The following is a 16358-nucleotide window of genomic DNA, read 5'->3' on the forward strand; positions in this document are numbered from 1 at the left end:
TAAAATAATAAAATAATAAATACATTTAGGCCAAGGGAACATGGCTAACACTCAATATTGTCCCACTTGGAATGGTGAGCAGCTGCACTTTTTGGTCTTTGGGACGCTGCCACCTAGAAAAAGCTACCAGACCTACACACAAATGAAAACTAAACATCCGGGTGAGTCCAGGGTGGCGTGCTTAACATGCACCTCCACATCATTTTCTTACACACAATACTCTGCAAATGTCCAACTTTGCTTGAAATCATGCATTTTTCCTAAATTTTTGTGACTGAACCTTCCGGAATCTGTAGGAATTCACAAAATTCCTACCACCTGCATCTATAACAATAAAAATTCTGCCCCTTTTGTCATCCTAAAGATGTTTTTTTTCATACTGCCCTTTTGGACCTGCTTTGGTTCCCTCTCAATTTCAACATGTTTTGGCCCTTCCCTGTCACTGGCACTTGGCCTACATACACAAGTGAGGTATTGTTATTTTTCGGGAGAATGAGGGGAACGTTGTGTGGTAGGAAATTTGTGCTGGTGCAGTGATCTGGCACAAAAATGTGAGAATGTGATTTATTTGCAAAATGTGAGGTTTGCTGAGGATTCTGGGTAAGAACACACTGGGAGATCCACACAAACCACACTTCCCTGAACTCCCTCGGTTGTCTAGTTTTAAAAAATGTCTGGTTTTGGTAGGTTTCACTAGATGGCTGCTGAGCCCAGGACCAAAACCGCAGGTGCCCCCTTTTAAAAAACAAGTAGTTTTGTAATAGATAATTTTGATGTGTCCATGTTGTGTTACAGGGCATTTTCTGTTGTTGGCACTAGGCCTACCAACAAAAGTGAGGTACTATTTGTATCTGGGTAGAAGGAAATGTATGGCTTCTCTCAGATTCCAGAACTTTCCATCACCAAAAATGTGAGAAAAAAGTATTTTTTTGCAAAATTGTGAGGTTTGCAAAGGATTCTGGGTAACAGAACCTGGTGAAAGCGGCACAAGCTACCCCATCCTGGGTTCCCCTAGGTGTCTAGTTTTAAAAAATGCACAGGTTTGGTCAGTTTTCCTAGGTGCAGGCTGAGCTAGAGACCAAAATCCATATCTAGGCACATTCCAAAAAACACATCAGTTTTAAATGTAAAATTTTGATGTGTCCATGTTTTGTTTTGGGGCGGTTCCTGTTGCAGGCACTAGGCCTACCAACACAAGTGCGATACCATTTTTATCGGGAGACTTGGGGAAATGCTGAGTGGAATGAAGTTTGTGGCTCCTCTCAGAGTCCAGAACTTTGCAGCAACAAAATATGAGGGAAAAGTGTTTTTTAGACACATTTTGAGGTTTGCAAAGGGTTCTGGGTGCCAGAACCTGGTGAAAGCCCCACTAGTCACCCCATTCTGAATTTCCCAGGGTGTCTAGTTTTGAAAAATATATAGGTTTGCTTTGTTTCCCTAGGTGCCGGCTGACCTCGAAGCCAAAATCGACAGCCAGGCACTTCGCAAAAAAAAGTTCAGTTTTCTTTGGGAAAATGTGATGTGTCCACATTGTGTTTTGGGGTGTTTCCTGTCATGGGCATTGGACCTTCCCACACAAGTAAGGTACCATTTTTATCTGGAGACTTGGGGGAATGCTGGGTGGAAGGAAGTGTGTGTCTGTTCTCGGATTCCAGAACATCCCATCACTGAAATGTGAGGAAAAGGTGTTTTTTTGCCAAATGTTGAGATTTGCAAAGGATTCTGGGTAACATAACCTAATGGGAGCCCTACAAGTCACCCCATCCTGGATTCCTCTAGGTGTCTAGTTTTAAAAAATGCACAGGTTTGCTAGGTTTCCCTAGGTGCCGGCTGAGCTAGAGGACAAAATCCACAGCCAGGCACTTTCCAAAAAACACTTCAGATTCCAATGTAAAAAAGTGATGTGTCCATGTTGTGTTTAGTGTTGCGGGCACTAAGCCTACCCACAGAAGTGAGGTACCATTTTTGTAAGGAGACTTGGGCAATGTAGAATGGAAGAAAAAGTGTTATTTCCCCTTGTCTTTCTCTACATTTATTTCTTCAAAATCTAAGACAGTGCGTAAAAGTCTATTTGAGAAATGTCCTGTAATTCTCATCCTAGTATGGGGACCCCGGAATTCAGAGATGTGCAAATAACCACTGCTTCCCAATACCTTATTTTGAGCCCAATTTGGAAATGCAAAGGTTTCCTTGATACCTATTTTTCACTCTTTATTTTTCACCGAATGAATTGTTGTATACCTGGTATACAATGAAAAGTCATTGGAAGGTGCAGCTCATTTATTGGCTTTGGTTACCTAGGATTCTTGATGAACCTACAAGCCTTATATATCCCCACAACCAGAAGAGTCCAGTCGATGTAACAGTATATTGCTTTCAAAAATCCTCCATAGCTGGAAAAAGTTATAGAAGAAAACGTTGACAGAAGTGGCTCTTTTTCACCTCAATTTCAATTTTCTTTTTTTAGCTGTTACTCTCTGTAGGAAAACCTCAAAGGATCTACACAAATGACCCCTTGCTGAACTCAGAATTTAGTCTACTTTTCAGAAATGTTAAGCCATCTGGGATACAGAGTTGATTTCACACCCATTTCTGTCACTAACTGGAAGGAGGCTGAAAGCACATAAAATAGTAAAAATTGGATATATCCCTGTAAAATGTCACAATTGTGTTGAAAAATGTGGTTTTCTGATTCAAGTCTGCCTGGGAAGATGGTGAGTTTAGCACCACAAACCCTTTGTTGATGCGATTTTCAGGGGAAAAAAAACATGCTTTCTTCTGCAGCACTTTTTCCAATTTTTCTGAAAAAACAACTCAATCTTATGATTTCTGGTGTACACTCCATTTCACCACAGCAATCTTTTCAGGTAGCTGTAAAGCTTTGAACAAACCAGGGATTATGTCACCATTTCTAACTGGTGAACCCAAAGAGGTCAGAAAACCTCTCTACGACCATAGTTGGCCAAAGTCATGTACTATACCGAATCCATACTAGCTGTCTGTGTAAATGGTAACTTTGAGCTGTGACGAAACATGGCATGCTCTAGTAAGAGCCACCAACTCAGCAAATTGTGTGTAAAATACTCCCCGAAGCAAAGAAGCTGCGAGTATACCAGAAATTGTGCACACAGCATATCCTTCTTTTAATGTTCCCATGTTATCCCTTTAAACATGAACCATCAACAAAAATAAGTTGGTAATTTTCTTCTAATCTGGGATATCGAATGTCAGGTCTGGGTTTTGTGCACAATTTAGTAACTTCCAGACCGTCATGTTCGACATCTTTCAATTTATCAACATTTTCTTTTGGGAGCAAAGTTACTGGGTTCAGCACTGTACACCTTTTCAGGGTAACATCTGGGGAACCTAAAATAAAATTTGTGTACCTGGTCAATCTAGCATTTGTCAAATACTGTGGTTTTGTTCAGGTAAGCAAAACTTCAATGGAGTGAGGGACCAAAACAGTTAAGGGATGTCCCATCACAATGCTCTCACTCTGAGTGAGTCTCAATCCAAACGCTGCCACAGTTCGCAAACAGCCAGGCAAAGGGTCTGCGAATGGGTCCAAAGTAGCAGAAGCAATTGCAATGGGGCAGTTTACACCACCATGTACCTGTGTCAAAATGGAAAGAGAACATGCATCAAGCTCAAATCAAAAGGTGTGTAATCAGGCATTCCCAAGCCCGGAGCGTTGCACAAACTTTATCTCAACTCTGTGAAAGCTTTCATACAGTCTTTGTCCAAATCTATAGGGTCAGTAATTCTTTGTGAGTCAGCCTCTGCAATGGCTTATAAATGATTGAGAAATTCAGAATCCACTGTCAACAAGAGCTCACCATTCCCAGAAACATTCAAACATCTCTTTGTGTACCTGGGGGATTCATCTGCAGAATGTCAGTGATACTTTTTCTGGAAATCTTTCTTGCCCTTTTTTCAGTTTGATGTCCTAAGTATTTCACTTCTTTCTGCCAGTACTGTAATTTAGATGGGGACACCTTGTGATCGTTTTTAATCAAATGATTTAGTAAGGGAATAGTATATTGCTTGCACGCTTGCTTCGTTTTCGAAGCGATCAGCAGAACATCTATGTACTGAACCAATGTTGATTGGAAAGGCATTTCCTATGTCTCCAGGTTCTTTTTCAGTATCTGATTAAAGATGGACGAGGACTCTGAAAAGCCTTGTGGTATTCTGCACCAGCAGTGTACATGATTAAGGAATTTAAAGCAGAAAATAAATCGTCTATACTCGTGGAGCGGTACAGAAAAAAATGCCTGAGATAGGTCCACCACTGTGAACCATTAAATATAACATGGGATCTGAGATTAAATTACTGCTGGATTTGGCACTACTGGACAACATTTAGTCACAATATCATTGATTTTCCTCAAATCCTGAACAATCTGAAAGTTTCCACACAGTTTTCACATTCCCATGATAGGAGAATTACATGTGCTGCTCAGTACTTCTTTTAAGCCACATTGTCTCACAATTTCTGCAGTTAGAGGTGCAATCCCTTCAATAGTGTCTTGTGTCATGTGGTTTTGAGGAATCTGGAGTAAAACTGCATTTGGCTTGACTGGGACTTTGAATGGCTCACCTCCTCCTATTAGACCAATGTCTTTCCCTGAAAAATTCCACACTTTCATCTTAACTGTTCCCTGTAAGTCGGATGGAAGATCTTGTACTGTAAAGATCTTGTACTGTAAAGACAAGAAATAAACTGATCAATGGGTACCGGACTCGAGTCACACACTACAAATTTGTGCAAGCCTTTGAAATTTCCAATTTTAACTGGAACTGGTTCTGTAATTGGGTTTATCAAATACAGATTTTTGACTCCCATGATTTTGAAAATTCAAATTTTGACCTCTCATTCTTAGTCCTCTCATGTTTGGAAAGATTTGTATTCATTTATCTGTGTGACAATACCTTCCTGTCCTAACACCGGATACTCCCATTTCCAGTGCCCGAGGCTGCTGCAAGCATGACAAGGTAATATCATTTTTGCTGTCTGCATTTTATTCTGAAAAACTGTATCCAGATCGACGCCACAGTTCACATTCCCTTTTCCACCACAACCTCTACCTTTCTTCTGATTCTGAAACAACATGTTTCCCTGCTGTTGCTGTGGAACAAATCCCTGCATTTCTGATTATGCTGCTTTAATCTGCATCACCATTGCCTTCTCTTTCAACTTCCTCTGCTTCAATTCAGTCTTATCACTCCGGTACTTGTCATACTGCCTTACCTCATCAATCGGCTTTGCTTGCCAGCAAATCAAATTACTTTTAATCATCTGGCTAATTTCAGGTCCCAATCCTTCAACAAACCTGAACACAAAATGGATCATGTCTCTTGGCTCAATTTTTTCTGTACCTCTGTAATGTTTAAATGCTTGCAGCAATTTCTCAAAATACACATGTATGGACTCTTTTGCTTCTTGAGCCATCCTAACAATTCTCTGCCAATCAATATTCTTGGGTAAATTCTTGTTTGCGAAACTTTAATCACCTTGTAATAGTACTTCATTACATCAGGAGATGGTGCACCTGTAACTGGATCTCGTTGAGGCTCTCTTGTTAGCCAATCAACATTTCTTTTCCATTCCACCCATAACTCAGCTGCTATCACTATTTCTAACAGTCTATTGATATCCTCCTACAGGCATTTTGCGAGCTTCACAAACCTATCTGTTTGCAGGTACCATTCAACTGGCTTCTCTCTAAATTTCAGGTAGTCATTGTTAAATGACAGAATAAAACTTCTACTCCAAGGGACATGAATAAAATTCCCTCCATGAATTTCTCTCATTGCTAATATCTTTACTGGATTGTCAGTCTGCTGTACACTAGCAATTACATTTGCAGACTCCTTTTTCTTCTTGTCTCGCTTATATACCCTTCTGCCATCCCATTTATCTAATGTTTCCCATGTCTGAATGTTCTGGATTAATTCCCTAATGTGAATTTTCATTGGCTCACAAGAGAGCACATTTGCTCACAAGGAGGAGAGGAGAAGGGACTGTGAGTGAGAGGAGGAGAGAGCACGCTGACGCACCCGGGTGCTCACGCGCATTGTGAGTGCGAGCTGCGAGGGGGATACAGACATGGACCATGGAGTGTAACACTGCGGTAGGGACCACAGAAGGGACTGCGGATCGGCCACGGGTCGGCCAGGCAAAAGGGAATGGCTGGCAGACGGAGCAGGGTGACGCTAAAACCTGTACTAAGTGGTACACACTGTTGGGTCATGCCATTATAGTGCTCTATCACACATAGGGCCTGATTCTAACTTTGGAGGACGGTGTTAAACCGTCCCAAAAGTGGCGGATATACCACCTACCGTATTACGAGTCCATTATATCCTATGGAACTCGTAATACGGTAGGTGGTATATCCGCCACTTTTGGGACGGTTTAACACCGTCCTCCAAAGTTAGAATCAGGCCCATAGTGCTCAACTACGGTTGTCAAATCAATTGGCCATTGTCCACTGTTGGACATCGGTGGTGGACAGAAAGTAACAGGAAAATGACACTAAAAAATGGACAAGCCACCTGTGCTAGGCAAACAGAGCATATTTAGTAGACTGATTATGGCATAACCCAAAGCAAAAGGATTTGGCTGGAAGGAACATAAGACCAAGACCATTGTAGGGTCTACTGCTGCCCCTCATGGACCAATGCATACAGTACCCGATTCTGCTCCTGCTTCACCGCTGTTAGATGGCAGCTCTAGAGAGGCTGACTCCAGACTTCCCAATAGTCTGATAACTAGTTTCTTTCAGAAGGTGGGTAAGAAGGTGGACAAGGCACCTCCCTTACACCAAATCACCGAGCAGATCAATGAGCAAATAGAATCGGAGATGCAGCTAGAGTCACAGGTGCTGCTCTGGAACAGGAGCAGGAGCAGGACCCAGCCCTGGCAGCCCTGCTGGTGGAGGATGGTGGTAGAGAATCCCATGGCAGATGTCCAGAGAGAGACAGCGAGACAAGAGCTGCTGAGAGTGTCAAAAATGCTTTGACAGGATCACCAGTGACAGTACTGGCAGATGAGCAAACTCATAGGAAGTTTTGCTGTACATCGAAGGGACAACAAAATGCACCGGAGAGCCAAAGAATGGAGAGCGAACATAGAGGGTCCCAGAGAAGGAAGGGCCAAGAGCCCTTGCAGGACTCCCCACTCCATAGACGACCTAGTGGCAAACACCTGGCACCAAACAACAAACAGGGGGATATAGGGTTCTGGGCAATGGTATCCTAGAGGGGAGAAGTGACTATCTTAATGAGAGCTCCTTGATTTTTCTGGATTATACACTGCCAGATGTACCCTGCAGTCCAATAGTTGAAGCTGGACTTAATGGGCCATCCAAGGTCTTGCCAGCAGCTGACAATAGCCCCGCAGCCTCGGTGGAGGCTGCATTTGGCTTCAAACCTGCAAATAACAGCTCCTCCCCCAGTGAGGGGTTTTGATCAACTGACTCTATATACAAGCACATTTCTGCCTGTTAGTCTTCAAGGGATAATCCTGTACCCGCGGAGAGTCCACAATACTTTATAATTTCCGAGACTATGACTGCATTAAATAATGTTCTAATCTCAATCCTTGCATTACTAGATACATGTCTTAGGGGAACTGAGCATATTGAGTCCCTACTAACAATGATAATGCAGGCACGAGTCCCGGGTGAACAAACAACTGGGGTGAACCAAGCTCCATCTCCCTAGACCCCCAGGTATGCTAGTCATAGCCAGTCTAATCCCTTATATCCTACAAGGAGTACTACACAAACTCAAACTTTAGACTCAACCCCTGCTCAAACTGGGAGTATACTACAGATTAACACAAGCATTGCTAACCCCTGTAGTGATGGCACTTATGTCAATGGAGAGGGTGCTGGGTTTACTGCAGCATAGAGGTGTAGCCTTCCTGCAAATGAGTACAAGGCTAGTCCCAGCGAAAAAGCTGCAGTTTTTTTAACCAAAGGAGCTATTAGCTAGCACAGTGCAGTGTAAAAGGAGAACTCTGGGATCCCAGAGTGAAGCCCCTGCTGAAATAGGGGTTACCGTGGGCCGGGATAATGAGAAGAAGGGAAGTGTTAAAGAAAAGGGAAAGCAAGCAACACCATTCCCAGTTTAATCTCCTAAATGGTTGTTCTCCAATAATAAGAACTGCACAGACAGGGGTTTAGCCCCTGTTGTCAGCTCTAAAGACGTGTGAAGTGAGGAAAACATGGGCATTAGAAATTAAGCTGCCTCCCCGCCTGATAACACCTCCTGGCTGGCTGTTAAGTGTAAGGGAGTAGCGGAACCCTCACAACCCACCCAGCCCCAATACTGCAAGGATAACTGTAGTGGGGGGGGTGTGGTGGAGGGAGCAGTTTGCCAAGAAAGTCTAGCAAAGGCAAGGAAGCCTAGGAACAAGAAGAAAAGCTGCATTAAGAAAAAAAAGAATGGTGGTAAGGAAGGGCTCGAGGAAGGTAACTAAGACTGGCAGCCCCCTGCCATGCCCCCATGAGAAGGTGGCAGTCCAAGTTGAGCAAGTTGAACAGTAGGCTTCATGCACTCCTGGAGAATTGAGGGCGCTTCCTGGATTGAACCCGGATGCTTTTCCATTTATGGTGCTTTCAGGACCTAGATACAGAGACAGCCTGGATGCATGTGACACACATTGCGATAGAACTGATGGCTTCAGTGATGCTACGCCTGGGAGAAGATACGCAGGCAATGCCTGGAATTCATCAATCTTTTCCCTGACGTTGGTCTACGTCAACTCCTAAATAGGTCTAGATTATTAAGCCTCTTCTACGCTGTACCTGAGCTGAGAGTTCTTTCTTCCAATGACGTGAAATTAGTCGAACTGGAAACTAAGCAACAGCGGCCAGATTATGGCAGGAGGTGAACCCACTCTACCACTGTTCAGGGCAATCCTGCTATCTCCTGCCCCTTAGATATGTTGAAGGAAGGCAGCCCTATTAGGCACAGGCTGGCACCATGGAGAAATAAGAAGAGTTCTATAGCAGAGGGCAGTAAAGTACGAGAAACATTGACCATCACTACCTATAAAAACAGCAGGCAAATCCGTATCTCAAGCGATGATGTGAGGAAAAAAGGGTCTGTAGGAAGCCAACTCTGTATATACTATCACAAACTGAGAGAGATAGTGTGCACAGAGTCCAGGGGCTTTCCTTAGAGGTTGATAGTGGCAATAATAGATAACACTAATGTTCTATTTGTGGTAGTGTGGTCCAACAGTAGGCTTATCAGAGGGTAGTGTTAAGCATTTGTTGTACACACACAGGCAAGAAATGGAAACACAGACTCAAAGACTTATCTCCAGGCCAATAAGCTTTTTATACAGAAAAATAGTATGTTCTTATTTTATTTTACAACCATAAGATTCAAATATCAAGTAAGTACATAACTTGTAAGGTGCTCGGCATAGGTAAATCCAGAACTTTGAATGAAAACAGTAATGTACACAGTTTGACATAAAATGGCAATAAGCTATTTTAGAAGCGGGCACAGTGCAAGATTCAACAGTTCCTGGGGGAGGTAAGTAAAGGTAAGTTTGTCAGGTAAGTAAAGCACTTACAAGTTCAGTCTCCGGGCCAGAGGCAGCCCACTGTTGGGGATTCAAGTTAACCCCAAAAACCCAGCACCAGCGACACAGGGCTGGTCAGGTGCAGAGGTCAAAGAGGGGCCCAAATAGCATAAGCGCCTATGGAGACTAGGGGTGCTTCGGTTCCAGTACGCTAGCAGTCAAGTACCTGCGTCCTCGGGGAGCACTGGGGGCTCCCAAACAGGCACACAAAATACACCCTCAGCAGGACGGGGTAGCCAGGTGCAGTGTGCTAACAAGGATTACGGTTTTGTATTGAAGTCAATGAAGGGACACAGGGGCCCTCATTCTGACCCTGGCGGTCGGTGATAAAGCGGCGGCCAAGCCGCCAACAGGCCGGCGGTCTAAAATATGCAATTCTGACCCTGGCGGGAACCGCCAACACAGCCCGCCAACTTAACACTCCGCCCGCCACGGCGGTACAAACAAATGTACCGCCCACCCTATTACGACCCACCAATCTGCCACCTTTTCCGGGGCGGGAGCACCGCCGATAAGAACACGGCGGAAACAGACTACGAACGGGAAAACGCTCACCTCTACGCACTCCACGCGAGATTCCGGCAGTATGGAACCAGAGTTGCAGGTCATCCCCGCACTCCTATTCCTGCTCATATACCAGGAGCACGCCCGGCGGCGCGGAAGACATCGGTGAGTACTGCACCTACGACACAGGGGAGGGAAAAGATTACCGGCACACACCCACCCACCCACACCCACTACAACACACACATCAATGCATTCCCACAGATCACTGTCACAACCCACAAACCACCCCCCTCCGAAATAATGCAAAGACCAAAAGAAGAGATCATAAACGGGCAGATATATTGAAATATGTACACCAGTAATCCCAATAAATAAATAAACTATGTACAAAATATATACAGCTACTAAATGTAGTCCAACCACTGTCCGTGGATCACAGGGGTCCTGTGCAAAGGGGCAAGGCCCAGTCCCACGACAAGAACTCCACGGAGAGAACACTGCAGGGGCATCAGAAAGAAAATAGGACAGGCACCTCAGGGGGAAGGGAAGGGGGGGCACCTCAGCCACTTAAGTACACGACGCCAGATCCACGAGGGGACTCCATGACCACTGGGCCATCCTGGGGAGAGCAAAGCCACAGTCCAAACAGTCCATACAGTGGGTGGCCTGCCCACTGGGCCATCCTGGGGAGAGCAAAGCCACAGTCCAAACAGTCCATACAGTGGGTGGCCTGCCCACTGGGCCATCCTGGGGAGAGCAAAGCCACAGTCCAAACAGTCCATACAGTGGGTGGCCTGCCCACTGGGCCATCCTGGGGAGAGCAAAGCCACAGTCCAAACAGTCCATACAGTGGGTGGCCTGCCCACTGGGCCATCCTGGGGAGAGCAAAGCCACAGTCCATACAGTCCATACAGTGGGTGGCCTGCCCACTGGGCCATCCTGGGGAGAGCAAAGCCACAGTCCAAACAGTCCATACAGTGGGTGGCCTGCCCACTGGGCCATCCTGGGGAGAGCAAAGCCACAGTCCAAACAGTCCATACAGTGGGTGGCCTGCCCACTGGGCCATCCTGGGGAGAGCAAAGCCACAGTCCAAACAGTCCATACAGTGGGTGGCCTGCCCACTGGGCCATCCTGGGGAGAGCAAAGCCACAGTCCATACAGTCCATACAGTGGGTGGCCTGCCCACTGGGCCATCCTGGGGAGAGCAAAGCCACAGTCCAAACAGTCCATACAGTGGGTGGCCTGCCCACTGGGCCATCCTGGGGAGAGCAAAGCCACAGTCCATACAGTCCATACAGTGGGTGGCCTGCCCACTGGGCCATCCTGGGGAGAGCAAAGCCACAGTCCATACAGTCCATAACAGACCCCACTGCCACTGGAGGAGGCAAGTTGGCCAGAGGACATCCTGCAGCCCTGCCCGAGATAGATCCTGCCCTGCCACGTCTGCCAAAGGGCCAGCGGTTCTTGCCTTGAAGGGCCCAGTTCAGCGGTTCCTGAGACGGCGGGGCCCAGTTCAGCGGTTCTTGAGACGGCAGGGCCCAGGTCAGCGGTCCTTGCCCTGAAGGGCCCAGTTCAGCGGTTCTTGAGACGGCGGGGCCCAGGTCAGCGGTCCTTGCCCTGAAGGGCCCAGTTCAGCGGTTCTTGAGACGGCGGGGCCCAGTTCAGCGGTCCTTGCCTTGAAGGGCCCAGTTCAGCGGTTCTTGAGACGGCGGGGCCCAGTTCAGCGGTCCTTGCCCTGAAGGGCCCAGTTCAGCGGTTCTTGAGACGGCGGGGCCTAGGTCAGCGGTCCTTGCCCTGAAGGGCCCAGTTCAGCGGTTCTTGAGACGGCGGGGCCCAGGTCAGCGGTCCTTGCCCTGAAGGGCCCAGTTCAGCGGTTCTTGAGATGGCGGGGCCCAGTTCAGCGGTTCTTGAGACGGCGGGGCCCAGCGGAGCGGTGCGTGAGACGGCGGGGCCCAGTTCAGCGGTTCTTGAGACGGCGGGGCCCAGTTCAGTGCTCCTTGCCTTGAAGGGCCCAGTTCAGCGGTTCTTGAGACGGCGGGACCCAGTTCAGCGGTCCTTGCCTTGAAGGGCCCAGTTCAGCGGTTCTTGAGACGGCGGGGCCCAGGTCAGCGGTCCTTGCCCTGAAGGGCCCAGTTCAGCGGTTCTTGAGACGGCGGGGCACAGTTCAGCGGTCCTTGCCCTGAAGGGCCCAGTTCAGCGGTTCTTGAGACGGCGGGGCCCAGTTCAGCGGTCCTTGCCCTGAAGGGCCCAGTTCAGCGGTTCTTGAGACGGCGGGGCCCAGTTCAGCGGTTCTTGAGACGGCGGGGCCCAGCGGAGCGGTGCGTGAGACGGCGGGGCCCAGTTCAGCGGTCCTTGCCTTGAAGGGCCCAGTTCAGCGGTTCTTGAGACGGCGGCCGGTCTATGGCCAACTGCTAATTGCCTGGTGGTGCCCTCCTGGGCAGCGGGGATGGTGCTCCTTCACTGCCCACCTGGGCTGTGGGTGGTGGGGCCCTCCTGGCCAGCTGGGCTGGGTCCTCCCTGGGCAGCGGCTATGGGGGTGGTGGGCTCTCCCGGGGCAGCTGTGCCGGTTCCTCCCGGGGCAGCGGCTATGGGGGTTGTGGGCTCCTCCTGGGCAGCAGGCCTGCTGCCTGACCTCTCCGACTTGCTGCCCTTGCCCTCCTTAGTCGTGGGCCTGTGGCCCTTTCCTCCCTTTGGAGCTGTGGCTGGTGACTGTCTCTGGGTGGTGTCCGGGGGGGATGTAGAAGGCGGGCTCCTGCGGCGCCCCTTCCGCCTTCTGCTCCTCTTCCCAGGGGGTGGGCTGGCTGTCCCCTTGCTGCTGGGCGAAGATCCAGACATGCGGGCTGGCGGGCTCCAATACCCCTGCACCCTTGACAAGGGAGCTGCAGGGCTGGTGGTGGCTGAGGTGCTCTTCTTACCCCGACGAGAAGGAGGGGGGGGCTCAGGGTCAGGAAAGAAGTTAGTAGTGGCGAGGAAGAGCTTCTTGGGACAATGGAGAGTGGTAGGTACAGTGGGAATGGGAGTGGAGGGAGAGGATGTGGTTGTAGGTGAGTCACGTTTGCTGTCTTTGGGTGCAGGTGCAGGAGGGATAGGCTGTCGTGAGGTGGATGGCTGTTGGGTGGGTGGGTGGCTGCGTTTGTGTGGTGTGGAAGAGGGGGTGACAGACACAGTGGGAGAGGACACAGGGGACGTGTAAATGGCAGTGGGGGTGGTGACTGCACGTGTGCGGACTGGAGTGGAGGGTGTGCTGGTGATGGAAACACTGGCTGATGGTGAGGTGAATGGAGGTGTGAGTGTAGACGTCACAGGGAGGGAGGAGGGAGACGAGGAGGTGGGGGTCACAGAGGTGGTAGTGACTGTTGGCATGTCTGCATCGGAATGTTGCGTGTGTGAATGTCTGCGTGATCTGTGGTGCTTATGTTTGGATGAGCTTCTCTTGGGTGTTGAGGTGTGTGCAGGCTGGTCTGATGGTGTGGGTGGGACAGGCAGAGGAACAGGAGACTGGGAGGAGGGAGTTAGTAGAGGGAGGCAGGAGACAGGGACAATGGCTGCCGTCAGTGCTGAGGCCAGAGCCTGGAACGATCGCTGATGGGCAGCCTGACCCGAATGAATGCCCTCCAGGTACGCATTGCTGCGATGAACCTCCCTCTCCACCCCCTGGATGGCATTCAAAAGGGTAGTCTGCCCAACAATGAGCGTTCGGAGGAGGTCAATGACCTCCTCACTGAGGGCAGCGGGGGTAACAGGGGCAGGGCCTGAGGTGCCTGGGGCGAAGGAGATGCCCGGCTTCCTGGCAGAGCGGGCACGGGGCGAACGCTGAGGGGCTGCTGGGAGGGCGGAGATGGTGCGCTGGGTGGCGGCTGTACCTGTAATGGCGGGGGGCACAGATGGTGCCACCCCCGCAAGGGAGCCCCCTTCCGAGGACGTGTCCGTGTCGCTGCAGGGTCCAGTCGTCCCCGTCGTGGAGATCCCCTCGCCCTCCGTCTCACTGGTCCAGTCTGACTCTGTGGCATGGCCCTCCTGGGCCATGTGAGATGCAGCTCCCTCCTGCCCCGATGCCACTTCTCCTCCGCCTGATGATGCTGATGCACACAAGCACAGAAAGACAAACAAAAAGGGGGGGGGAGAGAGAAATAAAGGGATATTGAGTACATGGATCTCCGGTACAGTTAGCGGACATGACAGACACAGATGCCCCCTGCACTAAGTTGCGCACTTGGGGTCCGCTACGCATTCCGTGGAACATGCCCTACACGCCTAGAGTTGACAACTGCACCCATGGATGACACGGCCCAGGGATGGCTGTACTGACAAACTACTGAGGGTGGTGGCTGGGGACACAGGGGCTTACGGGGGTGCCCAGCCTACAGATATCGCCCTGGCCTAGGGGGACCCCCAGCCCTCCTCCCCCACCCAGACACCTCCACTGCGCGACAACAGAGTAGATAATGCTTGTACTCACCCCCTTGTGTCTGCTGTGCTGCCCTCACGCGCCCATCCAATTCAGGGTAGGCCACCGCCAGGATCCGGAACATCAGGGGGCTCAGTTGACGGCAGGCACCCCGCCTACGTTGGGAGGCCATCCCCAGCAGAGACTCGGCGGTCTTCTTGGTCCCGCGGCAGATGTCCTCCCACCTCTTGCGGCAGTGGGTGCCCCGTCGATGGTGGACCCCCAGGGTCCGGACTTCCTTGGCGATGGCACGCCAAATCCCGATCTTCTCATGGGCGCGGACCTATGTGACACGTACAGGGAGGGAGAAATACCACGTTCAAGTTTGTCAGCATTTTCCTTGCCAGTGGCCCAACGCCCCCCATCCCCGCCAGGCCCCCCGCCATGCCCCCCGCCATGCCCAACATGCCCCCCATCCCCGCCAGGCCCCCCGCCAGGCCCAACATGCCCCCCATCCCCGCCAGGCCCCCCGCCATGCCCCCCGCCATGCCCAACATGCCCCCCATCCCCGCCAGGCCCCCCGCCATGCCCCCCGCCAGGCCCAACATGCCCCCCATCCCCGCCAGGCCCCCCGCCATGCCCCCCGCCATGCCCAACATGCCCCCCATCCCCGCCAGGCCCCCCGCCAGGCCCAACATGCCCCCCATCCCCGCCAGGCCCCCCGCCATGCCCCCGCCATGCCCAACATGCCCCCCATCCCCGCCAGGCCCCCGCCATGCCCCCCGCCAGGCCCAACATGCCCTCCATCCCCGCCAGGCCCCCCGCCAGGCCCCCCGCCAGGCCCAACATGCCCCCCATCCCCGCCAGGCCCCCCGCCAGGCCCCCAAGCCAGCCCGTGGCCCCAAATCCAGATTGAATTAAACTCACTTGTTGGTCTGGAGGACCGTAGAGTAGCATATACTGGGGGAGGACCCCATCCACAAGTTTCTCCAACTCCTCTCCAGTGAAGGCAGGGGCCCTTTCCCCAGGCGTAGCAGCCATTGTCCCTTCCAGACCGAGGTCACAGCAACACTTGCAGTATAGGTCCTCTCCTGTGAAAGTTCAAGTCGCAAGTGGATAAGTAGATAGAAAATGGCGGTCACGTCCGCGGCGGTGCGTACCGCGGCGGTGCATCCCGCCACCGCCGGCGCCCTTCGCCATTGGCTCCTGAAACCCATAGGCTTCAATGTTAACCAATGCGGCTTGGCGCCGCGGTCTTGGCCCGCCGCCCGCCGCGGTGTGCCACGCCAGCGCATTGACCTCACATCCCATTGTCACACTTCACAGGTCAGGCAGCCGCCATTTCCAGGGCCCACATGGCTCAATTTCAACTGCGTCACACAGGCCTAGGCCTTGCATAGCCACTCAGACACGCCATTCACTGCATAGAGAATCGTTTACTGTGCTAGCTGTGAGTACGTACCTGTGGGTTGCTTGACTGTGTGCTCCATGTTGTCCTTCCTAGGCACCGTCCGCTGGGTTGGGCGAGGAGACGGATGAATCCTCCCGTGTACCGACCGCTGGTGGACCTGTCGACAATGGAAGAACGCCACATTATCCTGACCTACCGTCTTAACCGTGCCACTATCCATGAACTGTGTGCCCAGCTGGAGCCCGACCTGATGTCCCCCATCCGCCAACCCACAGGGATTCCCCCTCTGGTGCAGGTCATGTCAGTACTCCATTTCTTGGCAAGTGGGTCATTTCAGACAACCGTGGGAATTGCTTCTGGGATGTCTCAGCCCATGTTTTCGAAGGTGTTATCCAGAGTGTTGTCTGCCCTGATGAAATCCGTGAGGAGCTACATCATTTTCCCTGAGG

The sequence above is a fragment of the Pleurodeles waltl genome, chromosome 2_2 (genome assembly GCF_031143425.1).
Source record: "Pleurodeles waltl isolate 20211129_DDA chromosome 2_2, aPleWal1.hap1.20221129, whole genome shotgun sequence".
NCBI classification, from domain to species: domain Eukaryota; kingdom Metazoa; phylum Chordata; class Amphibia; order Caudata; family Salamandridae; genus Pleurodeles; species Pleurodeles waltl.